Consider the following 18360-nt stretch of genomic DNA (forward strand, 5'->3'; position numbering starts at 1 on the left):
ACAACAGCAACCACCCTCAGGTCCTAGTCCAAGATGGAAAACTAGACAGGTAAGTGATCCCCCAGTCTGGATATCAGGGTCCACACAGAGAGTAGTCACCGCAAACACCGCCTGGTCCTTGTGGATCAGATGTATGGAAAAGGAACACTTAACGCGTTTCTGACCTTTTGGTCCTTCGTCTTGAATCCTGGCAAAGCGAATGAAGGGCTCCATCGACAAGTCCCACATACTTTGCCGAATCGCTCTGTCTTAGCTCCTCCTTCAATTTCTCCAGCTGCTTCTACAAAAGCCTGATGAGGGGAATGACCTGACTCAAGCTGGCAGTGTCTGAACTGACTTCACGTGTGGCAAGTTCAAAGGGTTGGAGAACCTTGCACAAGACAGAAATCATTCTCCACTGCGCTTGAGTCAGGTGCATTCCCCCTCAAGTGCCTATATCATAGGTGGATGTATAGGCTTGAATGGCCTTTTGCTGCTCCTCCATTCTCTGAAGCATATAGAGTGTTGAATTCTACCTCATTACCACCTCTTGCTTCAGGTGATGGCAGGGCCGGTGCAGGAATGTTTGATGGCGCTCCAGTCTTCGGCACGCAGTGGCTGAATGCCGAAAGTGGCCCACAATTTTTCGGGCTACCGACAGCATCTCCTGCACGCCCCTGTAATTTTTTAAAAAATTCTGCACCACCAAAATTGTATGTGCAAAACATGGGATGTGCTGGAATTGCCCAGATGTAATGCACGCACAATATTGGTGGCGTTGTCTAATATCACAAATCCCCAGGAGAGTCTAATTGGGGTAAGTCATTGTGCAATGATGACCCTCAGTTTCCGTAAGAGGTTGTCAGTGGTGTTCCTCTTACGGAAAGTGGTGATACATAGCGTAACCTGCTTAGGAAAGAGTTGGTGTTTGCGAGATGCTGCTACTGGTGGTGCTGCTGCTGTTATTGCTGCGGGAGGCAATACATCTACACATTGGGCTGTTACAGTCATATAGTCCTTAGTCTTCCCTGTTCCACTTGTCCACATGTCCGTGGTTAAGTGGACAGTGGGTACAACCGAATTTTTTAGGACACTGCGGGCACTTTTTCTGACGTCTCTGTACATTCTCGGTATCACCTGCTTAGTGAAGTGGAACCTAGATGGGATTTGATACCGGGGACACAGTACCTCAAACAATTCTCTAAGTCCCACTGAACTAATGGCGGATACCGGATGCACGTCTAACATAGCTGTCAAGGCCTCAGTTATCCGCTTTGTAAAAGGATGACTGTTGTCATATTTCATCTTCCTCACAAAGGACTGTTGGACAGTCAATTGCTTAGTTGAAGTAGTAAAAGTGGTTTTCCGACTTCCCCTCTGGGATGATACTCGACTCCCGGCAGCAACAACAACAGTAGGTGTACCACTCAAGGATCCTCCAGAGAAATCCCTGTTAATAAAGGATTCCTAAGCCTCGCCAGTGACATTGCTACTGATGATCCTGACTGGGGAGGAAGTTGAGGTTGAGTGAGTTGGTGATGTGGCTTGCAGGAGCTTGGGCACAAGAGGAAGAAGGGATTTTAGGTGTCAGTGGACTGCTTACGTTCTTACCCACACAACTTGACACTGACTTCTGATGAATGTGCAGCAGGTGATGTATAAGAGAGGATGTTCCTAGATGGTTAACATCCTTACCCCTACTTATTACAGGTTGACAGAGGCAACAGATGGCTTGACACCTGTTGTCTGGATTTGTGGAGAAATAATTCCACACTGAAGAGGTGGCTTTTTGGTAGTTTGCCCAGGCATCACAATGGACTTCTTCATCCCATGGACAACAGGCGTTTCCCCCAGTGCTTCATTTAAACAAACCACATCACCATCAGAATCCTCATCGTCAACTTCCTCCTCAGCGCCAGCAACACCCATATCCTCATTCTGGTGTACTTCAACAGAGACATCTTCAATTTTAATATCAGAAACTGGACTGTGGGTGCTCCTTCCAGCACTTGCAGGGGGCGTGCAAATGGTGGAAGGAGCCACCTCTTCCCATCCAGTGTAGGGAAGGTCAGGCATTGCAACCGCCGAAACACTTTGACTCTCCTTGGGGATTTGTGATACCATCTTAGAGCACACAGTTCTTTTCTGTGCTATTTCCAGCTTAACGCTGGTCATTTTTATAGTGGGAGGATGAGAGCTTCCATTGTCATGTGAAGCTGAACCACTAGTCATGAACATAGGCCATGGTCTTAGCCGTTCCTTGCCACTCCATGTCGTAAATGGCATATTGGCAAGTTTACGTTTCTCCTCAGACCATTTAAATTAATTTTTTTTGGTCTTTTTACGGAACTTTGGCTTTTTGGATTTTACATGCCCTCTACTATCACATTGGGCATCGGCCTTGGCAGACGACATTGATGGCATTTCATCATGTGTGCCATGACTAGTGGCAGCAGCTTCAGCACTAGGAGGAAGTGGTTCTTGATCTTTCCCTATTTTATCCTCCACATTTTTTTCTCCATTATTTTTCTGAAGTTATATAACAATATATGGTACAGGAGAGTGTACCTCTACACCACACATGGCAAACCCTGTGAAAATTATTTGGATAAAATATTAATAACTCCTTTATTTGGAGTAAATAATATACAGCACAGGACAGCATCTCTGAACTTATATGTCAGCACCACTGGACTGGACTTATACGGAATTATATGGACTTATGAAATTTTATATCAGGATCACTGGATTTATTATACAATACCGCTGGATATATACGGCAGTATCAATGGACATATACGGCAGTATCACTGGACATATACGGCAGTATCACTGGACTGGACTTAGACGCCATTACCACTGGAATTATATGGCAGGATCACTGTAATTATATGGAAGGTTCACTGGATTTATACGGTAGTATCGCTGGACATATACAGCAGTATCAGTGGACATATACGGCAGTATCACTGGACATATACGCCAGTACCACTGGAATTACACTGCAGGATCACTGGAATTATACGGGAGGATCACTGGTTTTATACGGCAGTACCGCTGGACATATATACGTCAGTATCAATGGACATATATGGCAGTATCACTGGACTGGATTTATACGCCAGTACCAGTGAAATTATACGACAGGATCACTGGATTTATATGGCAGTACCGCTGGACATATACTGCAGTATCAATAGACATATACGGCTGTATCACTGGACATACAAAACCAGTACCACTGGAATTATACAGCAGGATCACTGGAATTATACAGCAGTATCACTGGACATATACGGCAGTATCACTGGACTGGACTAATACGCCAGTACCACTGGAATTATACGGCAGGATCACTGGATTTATATGGCAGTAACACTGGAATTATATAACAGGATCACTGGAATTATACAGCAGGATCATTGGATTTATACGCCAGTACCACTGGACATATACGGCAGTATCACTGGACATATACGGCAGTATCACTGGACTGGACTTATACGTCAGTACCACTGGAATTATATGGCAGGATCATTGGACTTATACGCCAGTTATACGCCAGTACCACTGGAATGATACGGCAGGATCACTGGAATTGTATGGCAGGATCACTGGATTTATACGGCAGTACCGCTGGACATATACAGCAGTATAAATGGACATATATGGCAGTATCCCTGGACATATACGGCAGTATCACTGGACATATATGGGAGTACCACTGGAATTATAAGGCAGGATCACTGGAATTATACGGGAGAATCACTGGATTTATACGGCAGTACCGCTAGACATATGCGGCAGTATCAATGGACATATACGGCAGTATCACTGGGATGTACTTATACGCCAGCACCACAGGAATTATACAGCAGGATCACTGGATTTATTCGGCAGTACCGCTGGACATATACGGCAGTATCAATGGACATATACTGCAGTATCACTGGACATATACGGCAGTACCACTGGACATATACAGCAGCACAGGGACAACACCACTGGACTGATGCAGGACAACACGGCACCACTGCAATGGACTGGACTTATACAGCAGCACTGGACATATGGCTGCAGAGGACACCACCACTGTGACTGGACTGATGCCGCACAACACTTCACCACTGGACTGATGCAGCACAACACATCACCACTGAACTGGACTTATACAGCAGCACTGGACATATGGCAGCAGAGGACACAACCACTGTGACTGGACAGATGCAGCACAAGACACTACCACTGAGGACACTGAGGATGGAGACACGTCCTCTCTCTACACTCTCCAATGCCCGAGTGAAAATGGCGGGGATGCGTGGCTCCTTATATGTAATCCAAACCCTGTGAGAATCCGACAGTGGGATGATGACGTTTTGCCTCGTTCTGATTTCCGTGTCAGGTGGCAAAACCCAAGCCTGACTCTGATCCGGGCTCGTGAAGTCCAGAGGAGTTCGGTTCTCTGAGAACCGAATGCGCTCATCTATAAAAGAAATGAGGTGCAAAATGGAAATCCTATTTGGATGCTGTCACTAAAATAACCATCAACCATTTTTCAATGGAGACTGCATCATATGCAGTGACAGCAGACATCTCAGTGATTGTAGTCAGATCCTTCAGTCTCTCCTGACTGATGTTCATCACTGTCAGTGGGTCTCATTGGAAAGTTTAGCTTTTTTCTTGCAGTCACAGTTGCCAGAGAAAATGAAGTAGCCTTTGAATGAGTTGCCATTTGCAAGATGCTGCAGGTGCTACTGCTGCTGTTGGTGCTGTGGAAGGCAATACATCTACCCAGTGGGCTGTCACAGTCATGTAGTCTTTAGTTTTCCCTGTTCCACTTGTCCACATATCCGTGGTTAAGTGGACAGTGGGTACAACGGCATTTCTGAGAACACTAACAACACTTTTTTAATGTCCACGCACAGGCTGGGAATGTCTTGTCTAGAGAAGTGTAATCTAGATGGCATTTGGTACCAGGGACACAGTACATCAACCGTCTAGATCCCACTGCACTAATGATGGATACTGGATGCACGTCTTACACTAGCATAGTTGTTATGGCCTCAGTAATCTTCTTTGCAACTGGGTGACTGCTGTAATACTTCATCTTCCTTGCAAAGGATTGTTGAACAGTTAATTGTTTGGTTGAACTGTAAGTTGTCTTTCTGGTCCCCTTCTGGGATGAAGATGATCGACTCCCAGCAGCAACACCTACAACAGTAGGTGTAGCACTCAAGGATCCTTCGGAGGAATCCCGGATAGGAGAGGAGTCAGCCATGCCTATGAAATGAGATGCAGGAGTACTACTTCCGATCCTGATTGAGGAGGAGATTGACGATGATGGTGGTGGAGATTTCTGGCGCTTGTATCCTATAGAGAAAAAGGATCAAGGTGTCGCTGAACTGTTTACGTTCTTATCCAAAGTTTCAGAATTTGTCAACAACTTTTGTGTGTCGCTGCAAGTGGCATAACAGGGAGGAGGTTCCTAGGTGGTTATCGTCTCTACCTCTACTTACAATGCCTTTGCAATGGCTACAGATAGCTATACAGCAGGCTTTTTCAACCAGTGTGCCGTGGCACACTAGTGTGCCGCGACCAGTTGCAAGGTGTGCCGTGGAGCCAGATCAGCTTCCTGTACCTTCATAATGAACTGTTGGCCCGGGATCTTCTTAGAGGATCAGTCATGCTCCGGCTGTGACCTATGCCTTGATGACGTGGCAGTGTGATACCATAGGTCACGGCCACCGCATCTCACCACCCAGCCAGCCCACCTGCCTGTATACATATCTTCCAGTTCACGCTTACATCCACAACTTTCCTTGCTCACCCATATCCACACCTGTCTGACCGCCCGCTACTCAGTATTCGCAGCATTCCACTATGAACAACCCCCGCCACTGACGAACAGGGAGGAGGACAGCTGACAGGAAGGAGCTAATATTTGTTATGTTATTTCTCCTGTGGGGAGCAAAAGGATTTATGGGGGGAACAATGTGAATAATTCATGTGGGGAGCAATAGGGTTTATGTGGGGAGAAATGTGATTGATTTATGTGTGAGCAACATGATTTATGTGGGGAGCAAAGTTATTGTTTTTCTGTGTAGTCCAATGTATGTGTGGATTCTTTTTTTACTGTGAGGGCCAATGTGTGTTTTTTGGTTTTTTTCTGTGGGGAACAGATTGCCTTGGCAATTTTAAAATATTGTTCGGTGTGCGGCGAGTAAAAAAAGGTTGAAAATCACTGCTATACAGTGTCCGAGTTTGGGAAGAAACATTTCTATACAGAAGAGGTGGATATTTTTGTCTTTTGCCCAGGCATGAAGACAATGTGCTTGTTTTTCACACCATGGGCAACTGTCTCCACTGGGGTCTTATCTAAACAAACCACATCCCCATCATAAAAATCCTCATCGTCATCAACATTCTTATTAGCACCTGCTACACCAATATCCCCCTAATCCTGATGTACTTCTACAGTGACAACCTCAATCTTAAAATGTGGAATTACATTGCTACTCTCACCACTTGCAGAGGGGTTCCAAATGGTGGAAGGAGCCTCCTCTTCAGGTGCAGCATGGGGAGATATGGCAACCGCGGAAACACTTGGACTCTCCTTTGAAATTTGTGATATTTTTGATGGCACACTTGGTTCCTGTTCCTTTAGATGTTTACTTTTTTAGCTCTTCTACAAGGAGGAAGGCTTAGTTTATCATCTTTATTAGCTGCACAACCACCAGTCATAAACAAAGGCCAATGCCTTAGCCTTTCCTTTCCTATCCACTTCAAGCAGTGAATGGCATATTCCCAATTTTACGTTTCTCTTCAGCTACTGTAACTTGAATTTTCTTTTTTTATTTATCACCGTATAAAATTGCTTCTTTGACTTCACATGCCCTGTACACCATTGGGCATTGTTGTTATGACTAGTGGTATCAGCTTCAGCACTAGTAGTAGTAAGTGGTTCCTGATCTTTCACTTGTTTGACCTCAATTTCTGTGTTTTTGTGATTGAAGCACAATTGTCTGTCAGCAAAAAATACAATCCATCACACACTGACGAAATAGTAGTGGTAAATATAGTATAGTACTTGTGATGCACGACTTGGCAATATTTTACTGTATCGTACGTTAACCCACACTTTGTGTACAATATAGTACAGTACTTGTGGCGCATGACTTTGCAATATTTTTGACACAATCCATCACATTCTGAGGATATAGTAGTGGTAAATATAGTATAGTACTTGTTGTGCTGTACTCTCTCCAAGGCTTGAGTGAAGATGGCACCAATCTGCATGGTCTATTTATAAAATCCAAAACCCACGAGAGATCCAACAGCGGGATGATGACATTTTGCCTCGATTGCGTCATTGAGGCAGGCAGGAATACCCGATCTGGGCTTGTATCTCTGCTCGGTATAGCAAGTTCAGGTGCGCTCGGTTCTCTGAGAACTGAAAGTACTCATCTCTACTTACTACTGAGGGTTACCTGGGTCTGTCAGAAAAGCATAGCAACACTTGCAGCAGGAAAAAAATGCAGCAGCCAGGCTGTTAACTAACCACTCCTGTTCCTGCCACATGATACACATTTACTACTCCAATCATTGCGACTTGAAGCAGCTTCTGATTCTTTTTACACTATTTCCACTTACTCAATTCGATCTATTAGTAGTACATAGGGGGTAATTCAGACCTGATCGTAGCAGTAAATTTGTTAGCAGTTGGGCAAAACCATGGGGGTCATTCCGACCCGTTCGCAAGCAGCGGTTCTTCGCTGCGGTGCGAATGGGTCAGAAATGCACATTCGCAGCGGACGCATTGCGCATGCGCGTCATTGCCTGGCAATGATCGTCGCCGGGCAACAATCGTCGCCAGGCAACAACGCCACCAGTGACAAATGTGATCGCAGCGGCGATCGCAATAGGATGGAAAGGCAAGAGGTGTTCCGGGGCGGATACTCACAGTTTTCCAGGCGTGGTGAGTCCAACGCAGGCGTGTCCAGGCGTTTGGAGGGCGGATGTCTGACGTCTGGACCGGGACCTTCATTGCTGGATCCGTCACACAGGGTAAGTAACTCCCACCCTGGTCTTGTTTTGCAGGAAACTTTTTTGGCATAGCAGAGCTGCACAAGTGTTCGCAGCTCTGCTATGCTAAAATACACTCCCCCATAGACGGCATCAGGTTGATCGCACGAGCAGTAAAAAGTTGCTACGTGCGATCAACTTGGAAGAGAAAGTGTGCAGAGAAAGTTAGATTTGGGTGGGTTATTTTGTTTCTGTGCAGGGTAAATACTGGCTGCTTTATTTTTACACTGCAATTTAGATTGCAGATTGAACACACCACACCCAAATCTAACTCTCTCTGGACATGTTAAATCTGCCTCCCCTGCAGTGCACATGGTTTTGCCCAACTGCTAACAAAATTCCTGCTGTGATCAACTCAGAATTACCCCCATAGGCAACATCATATCTAAAAACGAGCTCCCATCTTAGTAAATGCAGACAACAGTGTTTAAGAGTGTGCTTCAGTATGTACTTACTGTCTCCTCACTTTTTGGGGTGTGCGGACAATTGGTCCCACCGAATTGGTGATCTCTCTCCAGATACGGTCCTTGGTACCAGCGCACATGTTCTTATTTCCAAAATTAATTTGGTCAATGGCTTGTGGGACAAGAATGGCCAACTCTCTCCTGGTAAATGGGCGTTGCCGTCTTCTCTTTTCTTACGTTGGCTGCGATGCAGTAGCCTGTGAACTTGTCCAACCTTCCTCTTCAGTTTGTGGGCCTGATTGTTTTGTTTGGGTAGTTGGGCCAGAATCTCCCTCAGTTTGGGCCACATCTTCCTCAGCCAGGGAACTCTGACCAGCTTCTTGTTGTGTTTGTTGCCAAGATGGGGGTACTTCACTACTGGGTCCTGCTCCTCTCTCCTCTGCACAGCCAGGTGTTTGTTGCTGTGCTCTTTGTAGTGCCATTTGGCATTTTCTTTGTAGGATTCCCGACAGTTGGGCATTGAGTTTGCGGATCTCTTCTGAAAATGGATCAGGATCCATGATGCTGGTAGCATGTGCGTATGGTTCAGGGGGTGTTGTTTTATACCTGAGTATGCATGCTTAGTGTTAATTAGCACAGGTGATGCATACACAATTGGTACATTTGCTTTGATTGCTTATACTATTTGAGCATGTTGTAGCCATCTGTGGTTTGTGGGTGTATGGAGGAGAAGGAGTTGTGGTGTGAGAAAGAGTTATGCAGTGAGAAGTGGAGAGTGGTTTGTGGAGGTAAGTTGTGTTTTTTTGTGTTGTATTTTTAAATATGTAGTGCTTTTAATCATATTTCGTTGGAGTAATGTCAATGTAATGTGTCAAGCAGATTTATTGGTATTTTGGTTGAATTTGTAGCTTTTGTGGTAAGTGTGCTGTAATGTGTGAGTTACAGTAGCACAGCACAGTGTGTGTTTGCGGTGCATTTATTTGGTGTATTGCGGTCGCACAGCGTGTAGCACAAACAATGCATGTTTATTTTTATTTTGGTATTTTTTTTATTTCTGTGTATTGAAAGATGTTTGTGATGTGGATGACCTGACTGTTGTCATTTATTCTCAAGGGAACAATAGTATATATACAGTATATCTGTGGGTAAGTATATGAATGTTCATGTGTGTGTTGTGTGGCGGTGTTTTTTTATTTTGTGTTTATTCTGATTATCTCTCTCTTTCCTGAAGGCAGCAGCATCTTTTTTTGTTTTTGTTTGAGAAAAAGTAGACAGTTTTTTTTCTCTTTGCGGCCTTTTGACATTTTTAGTTTCCTATTCATATGCGGGTAAGTACGATGTGTCCACTTACATCTTTGCTATTTTCCTCAATTTGGCACAACATGCAAAACATGGCTAATCGGTTTTTCACGAGTTTGTTTGCCATTATATTAAAGAAACAAATTAAGAAAAATCACAAAGTATGGCTAAATCTCTGAGTCTATGGCATGCAAAACCATGCCATACATGGCGCAATATAGCAAAGATGTATGTGGACACATCTGTATATGCATGTTCATATGTGTGTGTTGTGTGGTAGGGTGTTGGTTTAGTGTGCTTATTAAGTGTTTGTTTCTCCTTTCTTCTCCAGGCAGATTTTTTATATTTTTTTGTCCAAAGTAGCCTTGTTTTTTTTTTTATTTCTACAGTTTGCTGTTGTTTATTTGTGCTTTTTTTGTCTGGTAAATATATGCATGATCATTGTGTTTGAGTGGTGTTTTTGTTTTTGTTTTACTTGTATAGTTTTTTGCCAAAATGTTTTACTATGTTCCTTTCCTCCTGTTGTGCACACTTTAGAGATGGATTACACCACATCTGTAGTGGTTTAAAAAAAATATGTTTGTCAAGAATGTTTGGTAACAATCATTGGATAATGATTTAACACTCTGTTAAATGTGTCTTTCAGTTGGCAACGGCGACATACCTGTATGCATTATACGGCCAAACCCAACCTGCCCCTCATCCTCGAAGGCAAAGGAGGTGTGCAAGGCCTAGCATCTTTCAAACCCATGTCACCCTTTTTAGAAAGCCAGATGATAAGATAGTGCAGCGCTATAGGCTGCCCTCTTATGTCATCCTAGAAACTCTCTCAATAATAAAGAGTAATCTAGAGAGTACAGTTCAGCATCCTACAGCAATTCCACCACTGACACAATTCATTGCTTTCTTACATTTTTGAACCTCAGGGTCCTACCAGCATATAGTTGGAGTTCTGGTAGGCATCTCCCAGGCCACATTCTGAAGGATCCTGAGGAGCATAATTGATGCATTTCTCAAAAGAACTAAGCAGTTCATATCAATGCCATTGGATGTGGAGTCCCTAGCTGTGTTGAAGTGGCAATTCTGTGCAGAGGGTCACTTCCTACACATTATTGGGGTAGTGGATGGTACACATATTCCACTTGTGGCACCAACACATAATTAAATAATCTTTAGGAACAGAAATTTTTTTCACTCTTTGAATGTGATGGTTGTTTGTGGCCCATCCCTCCAGATCCTTTCCCTGAATGCCCAGTACCCTGAAAGTGCCCATGATTCCCACGTGATTCAGCAATCAAGGATATGACAAAAATTAAGTATGTTGGAAGGCCAAGACACGTGGATCTTGGGTGAGTTTGAGACACATCATGTAGTAAAGTTTCATTTGTGTTGTATAATTGTTCAACATATTTATGTGTTTTTTTTATTATGTGGTTTGGCAGGAGATCATGGATATCCTTTGCACCCCCTGGCTCATGACTCCTTACAGCACACCAAAGCCAACACCAGGACAACAATCAGCATTTAATTCCACGTTTACAGCCACCAGACAGGTGGTGGAGTGCACGATTGGGCTCCTAAAAGGCCGTTTTTGTGTGCTCCACTGCACTGGTGGTGACCTCATGTATTCTCCAGAAATGGTTAGTAAGATAGTAGTGCTGTGTGCAATACTGCACAATATTGCTGTAAGGAGGCGTGTGAAGCTGGCCCAAAACCAAATTTTGGACCTAGAGGATGAGGAGCTAGGGGTTGGCCGTACATTGAGGCACTGGTCTGAGAACAGATGTGGCCATGCCCTTAGGGACAGAATAGTTGCACAATATTTAAGGTATGTTTGCATTATTAGCATGTCTGACAAGTGATTATTGTTGTGGCTCAATATTATTTCCACACAAATGTAATAAAACAATAGTACTGCATTTGTGCATAAAAAATCCTATTTACAGCAATGTTAGTGTACATAAAACATAATGTAATGTAGTAAAATTAAAAATTAAGCATGTCAAGAGTTAATGCACAACATCACTGTAGCAGTAGTGTTGTGTTGGCAACATACATATTTTGTATAATAACAATGGAGCTATATGTTTCTTTACACATTACCATGTTTTCATTTTAATTGTTGCTGCATATGTGTTGTTTGTTTGTGATGCATTGATGTGTCTTAAGTGATTTTTACAAATTATTTTTTTTCCATTTTTAAACAAACACATATGAACAAACCAAAGACAGCAATCCTGTAATGTACAGATGATTGAAGAACAGAACTGTTTTGTAAGTATTTTGCGAACTCAACACTTGCAGTAGCATACACTCACTATTGCGTATGCAACCAAGAGCACGGACCATACTGTTAAAGTCAAATAGAAAAAGTGGGGTGGATCAATTTCAGGCTCTCTCAGCTGCTGGAAATGTGTAGCTCCAGAGTTTACACCACTCTCTGAGTCAATCTAACCTTGCAAAAAATATTGAGCAAACACATAAATTCACAGTGCTGAAATAATAAAACCAAACCTTCCCTGTGTATGTGGATTTTCTCATAGAAGATGTCTCCTCATATATTCAAATCAGGGGAAATAGTCTGTTTCCACTCATATGTGGGTGAATACATAAAAGGAAAAAGAAACAATACAATGGTGTAGTATGTCTATGACAATATACAAATGCACCCAGGTGCTCTGGGGTGATTTTTAGGGTATGTGTGATGAACCTCCACCATCTTCAATCTACAGAATCTGTGTGTGCGTACCCTAACTCACAACGAGTATATGGATATGAAGCTCATAAGGGTATCTTTTAGATATATTCCCAAAGTACATCTCCAATGTGCGCAAATAGGATGGGCTTACCCTGACTCACAATGGGTGTGCAGAATTAAGCATGTAAAGGTATCTTTTAGATGTCTCCTTAGAATGACAGCATACCCCAACTCACAGTTCAGATATTATTCTTAATCCCATAAAGGTATCTTTCAATATTCATAAAGCCAGACAGATGTGAGACTTGTATAGACTTATTCCATAAAAAACTAAAATCCATACATCTAAAAAAATTCCAAGAGGAATCTACAATGTTTAAAATAGGAGCAAAAAAATGCATGATCTCACCGGATGGGGATCCACTGGAATAGACAACCGATAGGTCAGGTTCCCGGAATATTCCCTTCTCAGTCGAGGTCCCAGAGATCCAGATCCCAAACGGAGAGATGGTGCAATCAGAAAATTTTAAAAGCTCCTCTCTGATGCCAACGCGTTTCGATCAATATTAAGATCTTTTTCAAGGTATGCAGAGTAGGAGCACATATACTGCTATTTATACCAGCTAGTACATGAATACTGGAAGTGACATCTTCATACACAACAATAATCTACTATTTTCAAGTTCTAAATACTATTGGACTAGTGCAGTGCGATTGGAGATATAGTTTAAAATCCTCCCATGCCTAAGATCCAAAAACCGCATTACTGGTCTTTATAGAACTTTTAATTTAACATTTAATACATCGGGCCAGAAGCGGAAGCGCATAGTGGTAACCCGCATGCGTTCCACTGGCTTTCCCCGGGATAAGTACATATGGGCGGAAGCGAAAATATATAACCATATATGGCATGTATTGCGGCCAAGTACATGATAACAGGAACTACTAGTAGAGAGCCGCTTGCATTCTATTTGTTATACAGGAAGCGCACGCATTGAGCCCGCCTACGTTCCATCCATTATCTGGGGATTTTAACAACAGGACCCAAATAAAAATATTAATATAAATCACATATGTCTATCCCCTCCAAAGTGGTTGCAATAACAATCTTCCTCATGGGAAATATCTCAATTTTGCTGCACATTCCATACATGTGATGAGAAACACTACATATTTCATACATATAGTGAAAGAAATTCCATGCATACAATAAAAGAGATGTTATTAACACATGAATGACTGTACAGTGTCGTCTTCATTCAAATCCATTTTGTGATATGTTGATCAAGATTAGTTCCTTTGGGTCCCATTTATAAGTCCAAAATAAGTCCAATAGAAGAAGATGAAGTCCATAACTGAAAAATCACAAAAATAAGAAAGAGCAGTGCGTGATCGGAAAATAAACATGTTGAAGGAACCATTTAGTTTCAAAATCACTATTGAGGCCACTGGGTGTGAGGGTATTAAATTTATAGATAAAGGTTATTTCTTTTTTGCTAATCTGCTGGCAATGTCTTTATTACGGATATTGTGTTCAATCTGAGCGAGACCATAAAACCCCAGAATATGGGATCTAGAACATTTATGTATTTGCTTAAAGTGGGATGACAATGCATGAGTATCAAGACCATTTTTTACATTTCTCAAATGTTCCCCTATTCTTACTTTCAATGGTCTTGATGTCCTCCCTATATAGAATTTCTCACATGAACACTTAATAGCATAGATAATATTTTTGCTATTACATGTGATGAACTGACCAATAGCGATTTGTTTTCCATTTATGTTTATTTTTTCAATTTTGTTGTGTCCCTCTCCTTTGATGTTTTTGCATCCTTGACATAGGCCACATCTATAAAAACCTTTAGATGTAATAGGATTATTTTTGTTCGGTCCTCGTAATCTGCTTGTGACCAATTGATTTTTTAAATTTGTTACTTTTCTGTATATACACACAGGTTTTTTAGGAATCAAACTCCCTATAACTGGGTCTTTAATTAGTAGGTTCCAATGTTTTTTAAGGACCTTCTCTATGCCCTGATGTTGACAGTTATAATTGGTAATAAAAGACCATTCAAACTTGTTATCTTTCAATTTCTGTTTTGGACTTTGAGTCTAAAGAAGTGGCTCTATCTGTATCCTCCAGCTCTTTTAATACTTTCTCAATCTTTTTCATATCATAGCCACTGACTTTGAATTTATCACACATTTCTATTGCCTGTGATTGAAATATATCCATATCTGTACAATTTCCTCTTAAGCGTTTAAGTTGTCCACATGGAATTGATACAAGCCAATTTCGATGGTGACAGCTTCTCACCCCATTGTAAGCTTTTGAATCTGTTGGCTTAGAGTAATGTTTCGTGTGAATCTTCCCAACCTTTATATATATAGTTATAGCTAAGAAATTTATAGTGTTAGCATTAACTTCAAATGAAAGACTGATATAATCATTAGTGTTCAAAGAATCACAGAATGTATTCAAAACCTCTTTATCACCCATCCAAATAAAAAATATATCATTGATATACCTCACGATGGACACCAGGCTCGCCCCCAAATGATGTTGTTCTCCCAACTGCCCATAAACAAGTTGGCATAACTAGGGGCGAACCTGGTGCCCATCGCCGTCCCTGTCCTTTGGAGGAAAAATTCATCTTTGAATAGGAAAAGATTATTTCCAAAATGAGCCTAATACCATCCACTAAAAATGTTTGGAGGGGTTTGGATAGATCTGAATTTCTCAAAGCTTCCTCCATAGCTGCTATTCCAAGATCATCTTTAATGATCTTATAGAGTGAGGAGACATCTGCTGTAACCAGAAAATCTCCCTCCCTCCACTCTACACGAGACAGATGATACAGAAAATCTTTTGTATCCTGGAGATGAGATCGATTTTTTAGAACAAGGGGTTGGAGATGGTGGTCAATGAACTGGGAGAGATTAGCCAATAAAGACCCCACCCGGGAAATGATGGGTCTTCCAGGAGGGTTGGTGAGGATTTTATGGATTTTGGGCAATATATATATATCACAGGAGTAGAGGGTTGTTCATTTATAAGGAATTTAGCTTCAACTTTCGTTAATACATGATTTCTGGTGAATTTCTCCACCAGAGTCCTTAATTTCTCTAAAACGTTATCAGTGGTGTAATTTCTTAATCGTTTTTAGACTTTAACCTCACTTAACTGTCTGTATACCTCCTTCTCATAACCCTCCATGTTCATTACCACCACCACTCTTCCCCCCTTGTTAACCTACAGCACCTTGTATTCCCAGTTGGTCTCCCATCCAAGTACAAACAAGGCCCAACACTGCTTAGCTTCCAAGATCAGATGATATTGGGCATATCCAGTGTGGTGTGGCTGTAGATTTACCAGCTAAATTCCTTATAAATAAACAACTATCTACTCCTGTGATAGATATATATATATATATATATATATATATTGCCCAAAATCCATAAAAGCCTCACCAACCCCCGCGGAAGACCCATCATTTCCGGGGTGGGGTCTTAATTGGCTAATCTCTCCCAGTTCATTGACCACCATCTCCAAGCCCTTGTTCTAAAAAATCGACCTCATCTCCGGAATACTAAATATTTTCTGGATCATCTGTCTCGTATAGAGTGGAGGGAGGGAGATTTTCTGGTTACAGCAGATGTCTCCTCGCTCTATACAATCATTAAACATGATCTTGGAATAGCAGCTACGGAGGAAGCTTTCAGAAATTCAGATCTATCCAAACCACCCCAAACATTTTTAGTGGATGGTATTAGGCTCATTTTGGAAAATTATTTTTTCCTATTCAAAGACAAATTTTTCCTCCAAAGGACAGGGATGGCGATGGGCACCAGGTTCACCCCTAGTTATGCCAACTTGTTTATGGGCAGTTGGGAGAATAACATCATTTGGGAGAATAACCCTCATGGGGCGAACCTGGTGTCCTTCGTGAGGTATATCAATGATATATTTTTTATTTGGAGGGGTGATAAAGAGGTTTTGAATACATTCTGTGATTCTTTGAACACTAATGATTATAACATCAGTCTTTCGTTTGAAGTTAATGCTAACACTATAAATTTCTTAGGTATAACTATATATATTAAGGATGGGAAGATTCACATGAAAAATTACTCTAAGCCAACAGATTCAAAAGCTTACATAGGGGCGAGAAGCTGTCACCATCGAAATTGGCTTGAATCAATTCCATGTGGACAACTTAAACGCTTAAGAAGAAATTGTACAGATATGGATATATTTCAATCACAGGCAAAATAAATGTGTGATAAATTCAAAGTCAGTGGCTATGATATGAAAAAGATTGAGAAAGTATGAAAAGAGGTGGAGGATACAGATAGAGCCACATTTTTAGAATCAAAGTCCGAAGCAGAGAAATTGAAAGATAAGAAGTTTGAATGGGCCTTTATTACCAATTATAACTGTCAACATCAGGGCATCGAGAAGGTCCTTAAAAACATTGGAACCTACTAATTAAAGACCCAGTTATAGGGAGTTTGATTCCTAAAAAACCTGTGTGTATATACAGAAAAGCACCAAATATAAAAAATCAATTGGTCACAAGCAGATGTCGGGGACAGAACAAAAATAATCCTATTATATCTAAAGGTTTTTATAGATGTGGCCTATGTCAAGGATGCAAAAACATCAAAGGAGAGGGACACAACAAAATTGAAAAAGTAAACATAAATGGAAAACAAATCACTATTGGTCAGTTCATCACATGTAATAGCAAAAAATATTATCTATGCTATTAAGTGTTCATGTGAGAAATTCTATATAGGGAGGACATCGAGACCATTGAGAGTAAGAATAGGGGAACATTTGAGAAATGTCTAAAATGGTCTTGATACTCATACATTGTCGTCCCACTTTAAGCAGATACATAAATGTTTTAGTTCCCATATTCTGGGGTTTTATGGTCTCGCTCAGATTGAACACAAAGGCCCTCATTCCGAGTTGATCGGTCGCAAGGCGAATTTAGCAGAGTTACACACGCTAAGCCGCCGCCTACTGGGAGTGAATCTTAGCTTCTTAAAATTGCGACCGATGTATTCGCAATAATGCGATTACTAACTACTTAGCAGTTTCAGAGTAGCTCCAGACTTACTCTGCCTGTGCGATCATTTCAGTGCTTGTCGTTCCTGGTTGACGTCACAAACACACCCAGCGTTCGCCCAGGCACTCCCACCGTTTCTCCGGCCACTCCTGCGTTTTTTCCGGAAACGGTAGCGTTTTCAGCCACACGCCCCTGAAACGCCGTGTTTCCGCCCAGTAACACCCATTTCCTGTCAATCACATTACGTTCGCCGGAGCGAAGAAAAAGCCGTGAGTAAAAATACTTTCTTCATAGTAAAGTTACTTGGCGCAGTCGCAGTGCGAACATTGCGCATGCGTACTAAGCGGATTTTCACTGCGATGCGATGAAAAATACCGAGCGAACAACTCGGAATGAGGGCCAATATCCGTAATAAAGATATCGCCAGCAGATTAGCAAAAAAAGAACTTACCTTTATCTATAAATTTAATACCCTCACACCCAGTGGCCTCAATAGTGATTTTGAAACTAAATGGTTCCTTCAACATGTTTATTTTCCGATCACCCACTGCTCTTTTTTATTTTTGTTAATTTTCAGTTATGAACTTCATCTTTTTCTGTTGAATTTATTTTGGACTTATAAATAGGACCCAAAGGAACTAATCTTGATCAACATATCACAAAATGGATTTGGAAGAAGATGACACTGTACAGTCATTCATGTGTTAATAACATCTCTTTTATTGTATGCATGGAATTTCTTTCACTATATGTATGAAATATGTAGTGTTTCTCATCACATGTATGGAATGTGCAGCGCAATTGAGAGATTTCCCATGAG

At 41.6% G+C, this 18360-nt stretch overlaps 1 pseudogene; it reads right to left on the bottom strand.

Annotated features, from left to right (window-relative positions):
* Positions 1–15715: 15715 nt before the first annotated feature.
* Positions 15716–15834, bottom strand: LOC134946954 (5S ribosomal RNA; annotated as a pseudogene).
* Between the last annotated feature and the right edge of the window lie 2526 nt (positions 15835–18360).

The sequence above is a fragment of the Pseudophryne corroboree genome, chromosome 1 (genome assembly GCF_028390025.1).
Source record: "Pseudophryne corroboree isolate aPseCor3 chromosome 1, aPseCor3.hap2, whole genome shotgun sequence".
Lineage (NCBI taxonomy): Eukaryota > Metazoa > Chordata > Amphibia > Anura > Myobatrachidae > Pseudophryne > Pseudophryne corroboree.